General features: G+C 36.5%; 1 protein-coding gene across 1 annotated transcript in view; it reads left to right on the forward strand.

Annotated features, from left to right (window-relative positions):
• GALNTL6 (polypeptide N-acetylgalactosaminyltransferase like 6) overlaps positions 1-16,526 on the forward strand; it is a 1,429,734-nt gene that overhangs the window by 627,400 nt on the left and 785,808 nt on the right. The gene's annotated exons all lie outside the window — the stretch shown is intronic.

Genomic DNA, 16,526 nt, shown 5'->3' on the forward strand with positions numbered 1-16,526 from the left:
TTGTTAAAGATAATGGAGCTTCCAGCGCCAAAATGCTTCTTTACAACAATTATCTCCAAAAGTAACAAGCTCATGACTTACAAAGTTATTGTAATTTTAGAGAGTTTGTAAGTAATTTACGATATGGTATTAATTATTTCGGGCTTCCCTGGTGGCTCAGTGGTAAAAATCTGCCTGCCACGCAGGAGACTCAGGTTCAATCCCTGGGTTGGGAAGATTCCCTGGAGAAGGAAATGCAACCCATTCTGGTATTCTTATCCAGGAAATCCCATGGACATAGTGCTAGAAGTTATAACGTGTCCTATATAACATTTTAAAATTGTGAAAAACAATTAGTATGCTTATGGTCTCTGTCCTCACATTGGACAGTTAGCTCTGATGGCAGATTCAGGTTTGTCACACTACATCCCCAATGGCTGAAATACAGAAGAGAGGATTCTTAATTAACATTTGCTAAATAAATGAATATATCGTGGATGAAAAAGTCCCCCTTCATTTCAGAAGTAAAAACCATAACATCCTCAGCCCTCATGGTTGCAATGAGCTTCAATTTCAACCCTCGTCTTGATTTTCTTCAAAATCAATTCCTTCTTATGCATAAACTTCAGAATTCATCTGGAAACCTAACATGTGAAATCTTTTTTAAAAGTCATACAGTATATAGTACTTTCTTCTAAGTTTTAACGTTTAAGTAAGGACAAAAGTTCATGGAGTCCTATTAATTTGGTAACCCTGACAGAAATCAGAGATATTTTAAGAGCTTAAAAAGCCAGGCTGACCCACCTTTAGACACTGGGTATAATTGAAGACAATTTCAGCTTCCATTAAGAGCTCTGTTATGTGCAGGCCCTGTCAAAATCTAGGATAAGCCTTATGTCACTGCAAAAAAGCAGCAATTCATCTGTATTTGTTTCAACTTGACACTGGCTAGGGGAGGATAGGAGACAGAGAATTTGATAGCATGTGTTTTGGTGATGGCTGTGGTTTACACAAAGTTTTCTAATTTGTCCTCCACTTTTTATTGCCTTTATTACTAAAAGTCGTATAGAAACTACATGTATATTGTTTTCTAATAAGTGTTTTTAGGTAGAACTGGCTGACAAAAACTGTTTGCTGTTTAAATTTGAATTTCAGGTAAAAATTTCAAATCTGATTGGTGTCTTACTGTTTTGTTCACTGTGTTGTGCTGTGCTTAGTCAGTCAGCCGTGTCCGACTCTTTGTGGCCCTCTCAACTATACCCCGCCAGGCTCTTCTGTCCATGGGATTCTCCAGGCAAGAATACTGGAGTTACCATGCCCTTCTTAAGTCCCCGGCATTGGAAGGCGGGTTCTTACCACCAGCGCCACTTGGAAAGCCCTTTTTCTTCTTTCCTTAGGATTAAAAATATATATTAACTTCTCACCAGCTTCAGATGTTAGCTGATTGATGAATAGAAGAGACATAAAGTTCAGGTGTCCATCTGGTACAGGAAGTGGTCTCAAATGAGGAATTAGAATTTTCTGAGGTTTAGGCTTTAAAATTAACACCCCATGAGTTTCTGAGGTTTAGGCTTTAAAATTAACACCCCGTGAGATGTAGTGTGCCGTTTTTACGGATCAGTTTCATTGGGAGAGAGAAAACAGAGGCAGGGAGCACAGTTCTGTTCATGTGGACCGCTCTGGGATTGCTTTTTCTTTGTTGGCCAACAGATATGCTGGCTATTTTCTCACCATGCTGACCAGACTGCAAGCTTGAAAAGGGCTCCTGGTGGAGGAGTATTTTCATCTGTGTGGATTTGCCTTATGATTTATTGAGATAGAACGAAGTAGAAGTTGTACACCTCAGTCATTGGTTTGACCCCGATGCAATTACCAAATAATGAATCTCCCCCATAAGGGCAAGTTTTCTTGAGATGATATTGATATCAGCGTAAGCTTGTTCTCCTTTGTATATTTGCATCAGATCTACAGTGGGAAAACTGTGTTAAACTGTGTGAAAGAATAGTGCTCCTATGAGAATAAAACTTTGTTCATCTCATTCACTGATAGTTTTCAAGAAGTTATTTCAATGTCCTGACTTATATGCAAGAAATCAGAGTAAGGGCTGTGCTAAATCTTTGATTTTAATGGGAATGTTAATACAGATAGGTTTCTCATTTTCTACTTCTACACATGGACAGAACAAAATCTCCTGAAAGAATAGTATAGTTATACTATATATAATATAGTATATATATTATACTATAGTATATATATTATACATATTATATATTATAGTATATATATTATACTATATATAATATCTTATATAATATAGTTATACCATGTAACTACTATAGTTATACATGTTTTCTTCCAAAGAAATTTAATTTCACCTTCTAAGACATGAATATGTGCATGTCTCATGAATACATGAAAAGGTTAAAGTTTACATATATAAAACTTCAGGCTTTTAACCCTTTTTGTCAACACCATCACTGTTTCATTAATTAATAAAGGTTCTAGTTTACTTTTTCATATTAGCTGAGGACATAAAATGATAGCAAAAATATATCTGAAGAAAATTGTTTTATTTTTATGTAAAAATTTTTTGTGGGGGAGGATACCAGCAAAATAATGTCTGTAAATAGAGTTCAGTTCAGTTCAGTCACTCAGTCATGTCCGACTCTTTGTGACCACATGAATCGCAGTACGCCAGGCCTCCCTGTCCATCACCAACTCCCGGAGTTTACCGAAACCAATGTCCATAGAGTCAGTGATGCCATCCAACCATTTCATCCTCTGTTGTTCCCTTCTCCTCCTAACCCCAATCCTTCCCAGCATTAGGGTCTTTTCCAATGAGTCAACTCTTCGCATGAGGTGGCCAAAGTATTGGAGTTTCAACTTCAACATCAGTCCTTCCAATGAACACCCAGGACTGATCTCCTTTAGGATGGACTGGTTGGATCTCCTTGCAGTCCAAGGGACTCTTAAGAGTCTTCTCCAACACCACAGTTCAAAAGCATCAATTCTTCAGTGCTCAGCTTTCTTCACCATCCAACTCTCACATCCATACATGACCAATGGAAAAACCATAGCCTTGACTAGATGGACGTTTGTTGGCAAAGTAATGTCTCTGCTTTTAAATATGCTATCTAGGTTGGTCATAACCTTCCTTCCAAGGAGTAAGTGTCTTTTAATTTCATGGCTGCAATCACCATCAGCAGTGATTTTGGAGCCCCCCAAAATAAAGTCTGACACTGCACTGTTTCCCCATCTATTTCCCATGAAGTGATGGGACCAGATGCCATGATCTTAGTTTTCTGAACGATGAGCTTTAAGCCAACTTTTTCACTCTCTGCTTTCACTTTCATCAAGAGGCTCTTTAGTTCTTCTTCACTTTCTGCCATAAGGGTGGTGTCATCTGCATATCTGAGGTTATTGATATTTCTCCCGGCAATCTTGATTCCAGCTTATGCTTCTTCCAGCCTAGTGTTTCTCATGATGTACTCTGCATATAAGTTAAATAGACAGGGTGACAATATACAGCCTTGACATACTCCTTTTCCTATTTGGAATCAGTCTGTTGTTTCATGTCCAGTTCTAACTGTTGCTTCCTGACCTGCATAAAGGTTTCTCAAGAGACAGGTCAGATGGCCTGGTATTCCCATCTCTTTAAGAATTTTCCACAGCTTATTGTGATACACACAGTCAAAGGCTTTGGCATAGTCAATAAAACAGGAATAGATGCTTTTCTGGAACTCTCTTGCTTTTTTGATGATCCATCAGATGTTGTCAATTTGATCTCTGGTTCCTCTGCCTTTTCTAAAACCAGCTTGAACATCTGGAAGTTCACAGGTCACATATTGCTGAAGCCTGGCTTGGAGAATTTTGAACATTACTTTACTAACGTGTGAGATGAGTGCAATCGTGCGGTAGTTTTAGCATTCTTTGGCATTGCCTTTCTTTGGGATTAGAATGAAAACTGATCTTTTCCAGTCCTGTGGCCACTGCTGAGTCCTCCAGATTTGCTGGCATATCGAGTGCAGTACTTTCACAGCATCATCTTTGAGGATTAGAAACAGCTCAACTGGAATTCCATCACCTCCACTAGTTTTGTTCGTAGTGATGCTTTCTAAGGCCCACTTGACTTCACATTCCAGGATGTCTGGCTCTCGGTGAGTGATCACACCATCGTGATTATCTGGGTCATGAAGACCTTTTTTGTACTGTTCTTCTGTGTATTCTTGCCATCTCTTCTTAATATCTTCTGCTTCTGTTAGGTCCATACCATTTCTGTCCTTTATCGAGCCCATCTTTGAATCAAATATTCCCTTGGTATCTCTAATTTTCTTGAAGAGATCTCTAGTCTTTCCCAATCTGTTGTTTTCCTGTATTTCTTTAAATTGATTGCTTTCTTATCTCTCCTTGCTATTCTTTGGAACTCTGCATTCAGATGGGAATATCTTTCCTTTTCTCCTTTGCTTTTCGCTTCTCTTCTTTTCACAGCTATCTGTAAGGCCTCCTCAGACAGCCATTTTGCTTTTTTGCATTTCTTTTCCATGGGGATTGTCTTGATCCCTGTCTCCTGTACAATGTGTGAACCTCTGTCCAAAGTTCATTAGGCACTCTTCTTTCAGATCTAGTCCATTAAATCTATTTGTAAATACAAGGGGTATAAAATTTTCAGGAAGGCTTGCATTGGTTTTGCACTACATCAGGAATTATTAAATATCTTATATCGTATGCAAGTATTACTTTACAGTATTGTAAACCAAATATCTTGCAATAATTTTTTTAAAAAATAGATCTACAAAAAGGTTTATAATGATGATAACCAGGCTCTTATAGAAGAGCAGAGATACTGTAATGGCTGTGAACTACTTTTTCTGTCATCCTTCACCAAAAGGGCCACCTAAGTGTATGCAAGCAAGAGCAAACCAGTCCATCCTAAAGGAGATCAATTCTGAATAGTCACTAGAAGAACTGATGCTGATGCTCCAATACTTTGGCCACCTGATGCAAAGAGCCAACCCATTGGAAAAGACTCTGATACTAGGAAAGATTGAGGGCTGGAGGAGAAGGGAGTGACAGAGGATGAGGTTGTTGGATGGCATCACCCACTCAAAAGACATGAGTTTGAGCAAACTCCGGGAAATAGTAAAGGACAGGGAAGCCTGGAGTGCTGCAGTCCATGAGGTCACAAAGAGTCATACATGAATTCATGACTCAATAACACAGCAATGCCTGTGTGCCTGTGTGTGTGTGTGTATGTGCCCGCGCGCACACACGTGCATGCTCAGTCCTTCAGTGTGCCTGACTCTTTGTGACCTCATGGGCTGTAGCCCACCATGCTCCTCTATCCATGGGATTCTCCAGGCAAGAATACCGAAGTGGTTTCCATTTCTTTCTCCAGGGGATGTTCCCAACCATATATGGTGCTATATACTCTGATGTAAAGTTCTAATACTGAAATTATGGTTCTTAAATAATTCTTGTTGCAAGAAAGAAACACTTGGCAGTACTAGAGTTGGAGCACAGTTCCAGGGAGTAGATACTACTAATGTTTAGAACCTGCAAACTAGAGTCAAAAAGAGACTTGGACTGAGCCCCTATTTTATTTTCCTCACAAATGAGTATAAGAATGCAGCCAGCACTCCAGGGTGCTGAGACTATGAAAGATAGCCTGTTTAGTTTGCAAATATTTGACACAAGATTAATGTCAATTAATGAATTAAGTAACACTGATCATGCATTTATATTAAAAATACTGTATACAAATTAACAGGCAGTAATTGAAATACCCTTATGGCAGAAAGCAAAGAACCAAAGAGCCTCTTGATAAAAGTGAAAGAAGAGAGTGAAAAAGATGGCTTAAAACTCAACATTCAAAAAACTAAGATCATGGCATCTAGTCCCATCACTTCATGGCAAACACATGGAGAAACAATGGAAACAGTGACAGACTTTATTTTGGGGGGCTCCAAAATCAGTGCAGATGGTGACTGCAGCCATGACATTAAAAGACACTTGCTCCTTGGAAGAAAAGTTATGACCAACCTAGACAGCATACTAAAAAGCAGAGACATTTGTCTAGTCAAATCTATGGTTTTTCCAGTAGTCATGTATGGATGTGAGAGTTGGACCATAATGAAAGCTGAGCGCTAAAGAATTGATGCTTTTGAATTGTGGTATTGGAGAAGACTCTTGAGAGTCCCTTGGACAGCAAGGAGATCAAAGCACTCAATCATAAAGGAAATCAGTCCTGAATATTCATTAGAAGGACTGCTGAAGCTGAAACTCCAATGCTTTGGCCAACTGATGTAAAGAACTGACTGCTTTGAAAAGACCCTAATGCTGGGTAAGATTGAAGGTGGGAGGAGAAGAGGATGACAGAGGATGAGATGGTTGGATGGCATCACCGACTCGATGGACATGAGTTTGAGCAAGCTCTGTGAGTTGGTGATGGACAGGGAAGCCTGGCATGCTTGGGGTCCATGGGGTTGCAAAGAGTTGGACACAACTGAATGACCAAATTGAACTGAATGGAAATACCAGTCACTTGTTGAAATTTAAATGAAATCTTTTTGAAATAAATTACAATAATATTTGGTTTGGTTGCTTTATGTAACTTTATATTCAAATGAAGAAAAACTCTCATAGTTTATAATTTCTACTCTAGAAGTTTGTCTTTTGTTGTAGGGACCTAATGCTTGATGATAACATAAATTATTGAATTATTAGTAATTAATATAATTATTGAAGAACTCAATAATAATTGTGATATTCTATAATAATTGATAATAATTGTGATAATAAGATCACAATAATAATTGTGATATATTAATTAATGATAATATAATAATTGAAAAACTCACATTACCTACACACTGATTTCTAAAGCATATGTATTCTCCATGACATTTTAAAAAATGTATCGCCTTGAGAGACTGTGCATTTATAAAGTTGATAAAGTTGATGTTTATCTTTTATTTACATCAAGTTGATTATAAAAGATCAGTTATTAAATGTTTTACGTTGGTCTTTTTGATGATTTTTTCTAAACCCTTTCAGTATTCAGCACCAGAATGAGTCAGTATAAGATGGATATTATTTTGTTAGAATTTTACTTGTAGTTTATATATTGTTTTTTCTTTGTTTTTTCCTTTTTAGTACACAAAGATGTGCACTTAGTTTAATAGGGAAAAAATAAGAATATTGGCACTCTCTAATATGCATCCATTAACAAAAGTAATTTTAATGGGATTTAAGAACAAAATTAAGCTATTCCCTTAAGCTTTAAAAATGTAATTGGAATCTGTAAAATATATTCCATATAATTTACAATGAAAGAGTAGTAAATGACAGTCTAAAATGGTTTCATTCCAGTGTTTTTGCTGGGTTTTTTTTCTGTTTTTTTCCCACAGCGAAAACATTTAGTACATCTCATCCTAAAGCAATTCTGGTTTCTTTGTTGTTTTTCAACTTGTCAAATTGTTTATTCCTTTTCCTTTTTGCAGTAGATGTTAATGAGAATAAAGTTTTTATGTATGTGAGAATAAATTCACCTTTGTAACAGTTAAGGTGAAGAGGTAATCTGACAAATCTGAGCATTAATAGTTTATGTTCCTATCATACTTTGAACTGTAGATCTAACTTAACTACTCGCTGTTAAGCAAACTTTATGAATTCACATAATTTGCTGAAGACATTCTAATGTAAACAGTAATGTAAATGGAATTTGAATAAACTTCAAAGTTCCCCATGGATATTATTCCTTATTTTTATCAATTTTTGTCACTTTTTCTAAGAATTTTGGGCAAAGAAGATCTGCTCTTTGGAAAAAAGATAATTGTTTCTTTCCTTTAAATTTACTTCCTTTTTTAATGAATGTTTTATTGATACATAATTCACACACCATAAAATTGACCATACTAAAATATACAAGTTAGTGTTCTTTTTTTTTTTTTTTACAATATTCAAAGTTGTATAACCATCATCAGTATTCAATTTTTAGAGTATCTTCATCAACATCTTCCCCCAAACCCTGTATCCATTAACAGTCATTCTCCATTCCACCTTCCCCTCCACTCCTGGTAACAATTAATTGACCTCTTGTCTCTTTGGGAAAATCTTTTAATTTGTAATAATGACACCACTGATAAATCTCATTGACTAGATAAATCTCAGCTTATCAGAGCCTTCTGTCTCTGTATTTGCGTATCCTGGACATTTTATATAAATAGAATGAGATAATAATACATGGGTTTTATGACTGACTTCTTTCCTTTCCATAACATTTGTAGTTTCATTTATGCCGTAGCATGTATAAATACTTCATTCCTTTTTATAATTAATAACATTTCACTTTAGGAATAGATCACAGTATAGTCATCAATTGATCAGTTTTTATCAATAATGCAGCTGTGAATATTCATGTACAAGTTATTATCAGGATCAGCATGTTTTCATTACTGTTGAGCATATATTTAGGAGTCCAGTTGCTAGGCCATATATGTGTTTAACATTTTGAGGAATTACCAAACTTCTCTGCAAAACGGCTGCATAATTTTATAATCTATCAGTAATTTTTAAGGATTCCCATTTCTCCACATTCTTACCCTCGCTTGTTATTGTCTTTTTGTTTTTTTTTACATTTTAGCTATTCTATTGCATAAGATGCGGAGTCTTATTGAGGTTTTGATTTGTATTTCCCTAGTAAATAATGCGGAGAAGGCAATGGCACCCCACTCCAGTACTCTTGCCTGGAAAATCCCATGGACGGAGGAGCCTGGTGGGCTACAGTCCATGGGGTCGCTAAGAGTCAGACACGACTGAGCGAGTTCACTTTCACTTTTCCCTTTCATGCACTGGAGAAGGACATGGCAACCCACTCCAGTATTCTTGCCTGGAGAATCCCAGGGACGGCGGAGACTGGTGGGCTGCCGTCTGTGGGGTCGCGCAGAGTCAGACACGACTGAAGCGATTTATCAGCAGCAGCAGCAGTAAATAATGGGGCTTCCCTTGTGGCTCATATGGTAAGGAATTCACCTGCAATGAGGGAGACCTGGGTTCGATCCCTGGGTTGGGAAGATCCCCTATAGGAGGACATGGCAACCCACTCCAGTATTCTTGCCTAGAGAATTCAACGGACACAGCCTGGTGGGCTGCAGTCTGTGGGATCACAGAATCAGACAAGATTGAGCGACTTTCACAGTGAATAGTGAGGTTGAATATTTTTTTCATGTGCTTGTTTGCATTTTGTCTATCTTTTTCGGATAAATATAAACTTATATCCTATGCTAGCTTTTTTTTTAAATTGGATCTTTGCATTGTTGAAATATAATGATTTTAGCATATTCTGAATACAAGTGTGATATCAAATATGTAATTTACATATATATTCTCCCTTTGTGTGGACTACCTTTTCATTTTCTTGATATTCCTTAGAAACACAGAAGTTTCTAATTTTAATGGAGTCAAATATATATTTTTCTTCTTTTCTTTATCATCTCTAGTGCTTTTGGTGTCACATCAAACTATATTGCCTAATGGGAGATTAGAAAATTTCTCAAAGCTTCTCTTCTAAATGTTTTATGTTTTTAGCTTTTACATTTGTTTTGATCCCTTTTATGCTAATTTTTGCATACTGTGTAAGGAACGGGTCCAGATTTATTCTTCCCAAATGAATATCCCACTTGTTGTCCCAGAACAAGCTGTTAAGAGTATTTTTTCCTCATTCCATTATCTAAGCATCCATATGTGTGTCTGCTAAGTGGCTTCAGTCGTGTCCGACTCTGCGACCCCATGGACTTTAGCCCTCCAGGCTCCTGTGTCCATGGGACTCTCCAGGCAAGAATACTAGAGTGGGTTGCTGTTTCATCCTTTAGGGGATCTTCCCAACCCAGGGAGCAAACTGGCATCTCCTGAATTGGCAAGTGGGTTCTTTACCACTAGCCTCATATAGATGATTTTAAGTATCCATATCTGAAATCAAATAACCAAACATTATAAGATCATTTCCGGACTCCCAGTTCTTTTCCATTTATCTATTTGTTCATCCTTATGGCAACTCACTTCAGTATTCTTGCCTGGAAAATCTCATGGACAGAAGAGCCTGGTAGGCTGCAGTCCATAGGGTTGCTAAGAGTCGACACAACTGAGCGACTTCACTTTCAATTTTCACTTTCATGCATTGGAGAAGGAAATGGCAACCCACTCCAGGATTCTTGCCTGGAGAATCCTGTGGACAGAGGAGCCTGGTGTACTGCTGTCCATAGGGTCGCACAGAGTTGGACATGACTGAAGCGACTTAGCATGCATGCATGCATTGGAGAAGGAAATGGCAACCCACTCCAGTGTTCTTGACTGGAGAATCCCAGGGACGGAGGAGCCTGGTGGGCTGCCATCTATGGGGTCGCACAGAGTGAGACACGACTGAAGTGACTTAGCAGCAGCAGCAGCAGCCGCAGCAATAGACAGCATATTGATTAATGTACTTTTGTAGTAAATTCTGAAGTCAGGAAATGTGTCTTCCAGCTTTGATGTTCTTTTTAAGTATTTTTGCTCTTCTGGATCTATAACATTCTCATATGTCTTTTAGAATCAGCTTTTCCATTTCTAGAAGAATGCAGCTGAGTTTTTTTAATGGTGATTATTGAATCTGTAGGTCAAATTTAGAGGATATTACCATCTGAAAAGCATTAAGTGTTCTAGTCCATGAACATGAATATCTTTCTGTTTATTTAGTCTTTCTGTAGTTTATTCATGAATGTTTTATAGTTTTCAGTGTACAAGCCTTGAAGTATTATTAAATTTATTTCTAATTGTTTTATTATTTTTGATGCTATTATAAATGGAGTTGTTTTCTGAATTTCATTTTCACAGTTTATTGCTGGTATATAAAAGTACAGTTGATTTTATATGTTGATTTTGTATTCTTCAACCTTGTTGAAACTGATTAGGCATACATATCCAAGACATGCAAAGAACTCATACAACTTAATGGCCAAAAAAAAAAAAATCCACTTAAAACTGAGGAGAGGAACTGAATAGGCATTTCTACAAAGTAGACCATACAGATGGCTAACAGGTACATGAAAAGATGTTCTATTTCATTAGTTATCAGGAAAATGAAAATCAAAACCACAGTGAGATATCACCTTATATCTATTAAACTAACTATCGTCTAAAGGTCTACAAATAGCAAATGTTGACAAGGACGTGGAGAAAAGGGAACCCTTTTACACCATTGGTGGGAATGTAAATTGGTGCAGCCACTATGGAAAACAATATGAAGGTTCCTCAAAAAACTACAAATAAAAGCTTTATGTCATCCAGCAGTAGTACTTCTATTTTCTTTTGGGTATTTATTGGAAGAAATAGCAGCAATTTGAAAAAATGATATGCACCCATGTTCATTGCAGCATTAGCCAAGATATGGTAACAACCTACATTGTACATCAATAAATAAACAGATAAAGAAATTAGGGTATACACACACACAAACACACAATGAAATACTCTTTATCCATTAGCAAGAATGAAACTTTGCCGTTTGCCACAATATAGATGCACCACAATGGCATTATGATAAGTAAAATAGTTCAGTTCAGTTCAGTCGCTCAGTCGTGTCTGACTCTTTGCGACCCCATGAGTTGCAGCACGCCAGGCCTCCCTGTCCATCACCAACTTCCAGAGTCTACCCAAACACATGTCCATCAAGTTGGTGATGCCATCCAACCATCTCATCCTCTGTCGAATAATATGATAATAAAAGAAAAATGTTATATGATTTCTCATATTTGTGTAATCATATATAGACAGATAAACAAAAAAGCATACAAACTAACCAAGCCTGTAATGACAGAGAACAGATTGGTGGTTGCCAGAAGTGAGGGTAAAAATATGAAATTGATTATTAGTTCTAGTGTTATGTGAGTTTCATAAGATTTTCTATATATAGGAACATGTCATCTACAATTAGAGATTATTTTAACTCTTCCTTGCCAATCTGAATATCTTTTACTTGCTTTCCTTTTCTGATTGTATCCAGTACAAAGTTCAATAAAAGATAATATATACATCCTTGCCTTGTCCTCTGTGGTTTTTGTCCTTTATTGATATATGCATGACACTAATTGATTTTTGACTGTTAAGCCAGCCTTGCATTCCTTGGATAATAAACACTTGGTAGTGTTATACAGTCCAACTTATATATTGCTGGATTTGATTTGTCAGTACTTAGTTGAGAATTTTGCATCTATATTAATGAGATGTCAGTCCATAGTTTTCTTATGATGCCTTTGGTTTTGGTATTAAGATACTACTGGCTGGCTCTCTTTTGTTCACTGATTAAACAATGTATCTTTTTCCATTCTTATACTTTGAACTTATTGTGCCTTTTGATTTTAAGTGTGTAATTTTAGCATGTTGTTTTTTAAAGCCATTGTTATTTCTGGCATTTGATTGGAGGATTTAGTCAATGTACATTTAATATCTTTACTGATAAGCTGGAATTTGTCATGTGGTATTTTTTCAGAAATGTTTTGCCTTTTTGTCCCTCTTTTCTTCCGTTATTGCCTTCTTATGAGTTATATCAATATATTTAATTTTTAGTGTACTAATTTAATACTTTCATTGCCTGTTTATACACACATGCAGATGTATTTTTTTTCCTAGTGGTTATCCTCACAGTGAACTGAAAACAATTTCCAATCTCATTTGCATTCACATCAAGTTAATTTCAATAGTAAACAAAAATTTGCTATAATATATCTGTTCTTGCTACATCTGCTTAGCATTATTGTTTCACACAAATTACGTGTTTATAAGTTGTAAGTTGATCAGCTCTGTTTTACAATTATAGTTTTATTCAGTGTCTTTTAAGTCAGATCAGAAAAGAAAAAAATTACAAAACTTTGTTATTTTTGCTTTTACCTATGTAATTATCTTTAATAGTAGGCCTTATTTCTTCATGTGAATCTATGTCTTATGTCTATTGTCCATTCCTTTCAACCTGAACTATTTCATTTAGACTTTCCTAGAGGGCAGGTGTGCCAGCAATGAAGTCTCTGTTTATCTAAGAATATCTTAATTTCTCCATTTTTTAAAAGTTTATTTATTTTTGACTTTGCTGGGTCTTCATTGCTGTGTGTGGAATTTCCTCTGGTTGCAGCAAGCAGGGGCTACTCTCCAGTGTGGTTCGCAGGCTTCTCAGTGCAGCAGCTTCTCTTGTGGTTGCACAGTCTCTAGGCGCACAGGCTTTAGTAGCTGCTGCACGCAGGTGCAGTAGTGGTAATGCATGGCTTAGTTGCCCCCTGGCATATGGAATCTTCCCGGATCAGGGACTGAACCCATATCACCTGCATTGGCAGGTGGATTCTCAACCGCTGGACCACCAGGGAAGTCCTCTCCTTCATTTTCAAAAAGTAGATTTCCTTGTAAACTGGAGCCCATTATACAGAGTGAAGTAAGCCAGAAAGAAAAACAACAATACAGTATACTAATGCATATATATGGAATTTGAAAGATGGTAACGATAACCCTATATGCGAGACAGAATAAGAGACACAGATGCATAGAACAATTTTATGGACTCTGAGGGAGAAGGTGAGGGTGGGACGCTCTGGGAGAATAGCATTGAAACATGTATATTATCATATGTGAAACAGAACACCATTCCATGTTCGATGCATGAGACAAAGGCTCAGGGCCGGGGCAATGGGATGACCCAGAGGGATGGGATGGGGAGGGAGGTGGGTGGGGGGTCCAGGAAGGGGAACACATGTAAACTCATGGCTGATTCATGTCAATGTATGGCAAAAACTATTACAATATTGTAAAGTAATTAGCCCCCAACTAAAATAAATAAATTTATTAAAAAAAAAAAGTAGATTTCCTGATTATAAACTTCCTAATTGAAGTTTTCTTTCAGCATTTTGAATATGGCATCCCTCCATCTTCTGAATTGCATGTTTTCTGAGAAGTCACCATCTTATTGAAGACACCTGTATCCAATGAGTCTTTTTTTTTCTTACTGTGTCTAATATCCTCTTTTTGTCTTTCAGTAGTTTAACTATGATATGTCGGCCTGTGGCTCTCTTTGAGTTTATCTTGTTTAGTTTACTTAGCTTCTTGTATATGGAGATTGATGTTTTTCATCCATTTGGAACATCTTGATCATTATTTCTTCAAAATTCTAAGACCATATCTCTTCCTCTCCACCTTCCTCTCCCAAGTTTACATATCATTTGTTGATGTAAACTAAAATTCTCTTCCTGTTATTACTCCTTTTTTCACTTTCTTACCCTTTTCCTTTGAGGGCTTTCCCTGTAGCTCAATGGTAAAGAATCCGCCTGCCAGTGCAGGAGACTCAGGTTCAACCCCTGAGTCAGAAAGATACCCTGAAGAAGGAAATGGCATGCCACTCCAGTACTCTTGCCTGGGAAATCCCATGGACAGGGGAGCCTGGTGGGCTACAGTCCATGGGGTCACAAAAGAGTCAGGCAGGACTTAGGGACTGAACAACCAACCCCTTTCCTTTGTTCATACTGTTTTCTCATCCTCCAACATTTCCCCCCATCTTCTATTTCTGTTTGTTTTTCAAACTTATATTTTTAGCACAAATATTCTCCTTTCCCTCCCAAACACATTTTCATTAGAGTTTGGAAACTCTAATACAAAAGTACCTGCTTTAAAGCAGTCACACCATCTACCAGAAGTGTAGCAATTCATTACATGTCAAACTAAACCACAGTGACCACCGTTTTAGTGTGCTTTCTTTTTACTGCTCCCAGCAGCTCTGAGTGTTCATCTGTGAACACCATTCAACATGTAAAGGAGTCCTATCTACTTTAACATTACAGGTTAATATTAAACCTCAGTTTTAATTGCTCTAGAGCTCATGACTTCAGCCACTTGATTCTAAGATTCTTGAGTGCAGTGGAAGAATCTTATGAAGATGGAGTGTTGTATTAGTCTCCCATTGTTGCTATTTGTTCATTTGTTTTAGAAACACAACCACATTAGTCACTTTGAAGTAACTGGATATATTGTGTTGGATCTTTGAATATTTGACTCAATTCTTGTTTTCATTTCAGAGTTACTAGAGCTCCATTTTGGTGATTCCTTAGAATATAAACTAGAGGAGTACATTCATACACACACTCACACACACACACACACACACATATGTATGAGCTACAGAAAACTTTTTGTGAAAGAATAAAGAAAACTGGTAGGAAAGTTGTATGGAAAATATTACATGAACATGACTTGTCTATGAAGTATTTACTTCAGCCTGTAAAAGTCATTAAATATGCAGAAGGCAAATAGAAGCTAGTTTATTTTACTGAGGTTTGGTGTTAACATTTTATCTGCTTCAGCCTTACTGCAGTTTGCTATATTAGTGTATACTGTCCCCCTTAGAGTGCTTTATGAAACTCATATTCAGCCTATTAGAAGAGGTACTTTTGTTCTGGTAATAAGACCATTATTTTGACTAAAATAGTCTACAAAGAAATCACTTGCATCTCACATGGAACATCTAATTAATTTTGCAAACACTAGTTTTAGTGTCCCTTACTTGCTTAAAGGAGAAAAATCAGTTATATCACACTTAAGTGGCACATCATGCAAAAAATACATCCTTACCTCTATTATTAGCTATTGAAAAATAAGCAACCAGAAAGCTTGTGAACATTTGTATGTTTTTTTGTGTGGACGCTATTTTGTTGACTATCCTAATCTCTAATGATTTAAAGATTGTGGTTAATCATTCTCCAAATTTAAATTTAAGAAATGTATGATTATTTTAGGCGATTTGAGGATCTATGACTTGTAACTTATTTTGTGTTCATATAAAGTCCTTTAGGGTCGTATGGAGTAAGATATTTGCACCTCATTTCTTGGCATTTTAATGTCTGTTTAAATATCCTCATGACTCTATTAATAATAAAAATTGCTAAGAAAAAATGTTTAAACTTTCTCAATTAGGATCAAATTGGTTAGCCATGTCCAATTCAAAATGTTTAGAAAATGGCAACAGAACAAAAGAGGTGAAAAAGATATAATTAACATAATAATATAAATCACTAAAATAGTAAAAAAAAAAAATGTATTGCCATGATACATTTTACCAAAACAATCTGTTTTTAAAAATCTAATAGGTAGATTCTCTCAAGGTTTATTATAAAAATGAAGAGTATGTATATCTATTAAAACATTAGAAATTGAATGTGAACTATAATTAAAGTCAAAGACCAATAAGAGCTTTTGTTTCTGTAACAGCCACAAAAAAATGAATAGATATATATAGGATATAAGTTAATGTTGACATCTGGACTCAGCCTATTCGCTACTTCTGAGGAAGGGAGTGGGTAGCTGAAATTACTGAATCCTATATGGCAGTCTGCAGCTTTGTTTCAAAAGGGTTGAAATGACTGTTGGCTTGAATAACAGGATTTAACAAAGCTAAATTGTAGCTCTATGGTTATTTATATACCTTATAGTTTATCATAATAATATATAAATTTAGTTGAGTGGGGCATTTGGGAGGGCAATAGAAA

Source organism: Giraffa tippelskirchi, chromosome 1 (assembly GCF_054371585.1).
Source record: "Giraffa tippelskirchi isolate mGirTip1 chromosome 1, T2T-mGirTip1v1.2.pri, whole genome shotgun sequence".
In the NCBI taxonomy this organism is placed as follows: domain Eukaryota; kingdom Metazoa; phylum Chordata; class Mammalia; order Artiodactyla; family Giraffidae; genus Giraffa; species Giraffa tippelskirchi.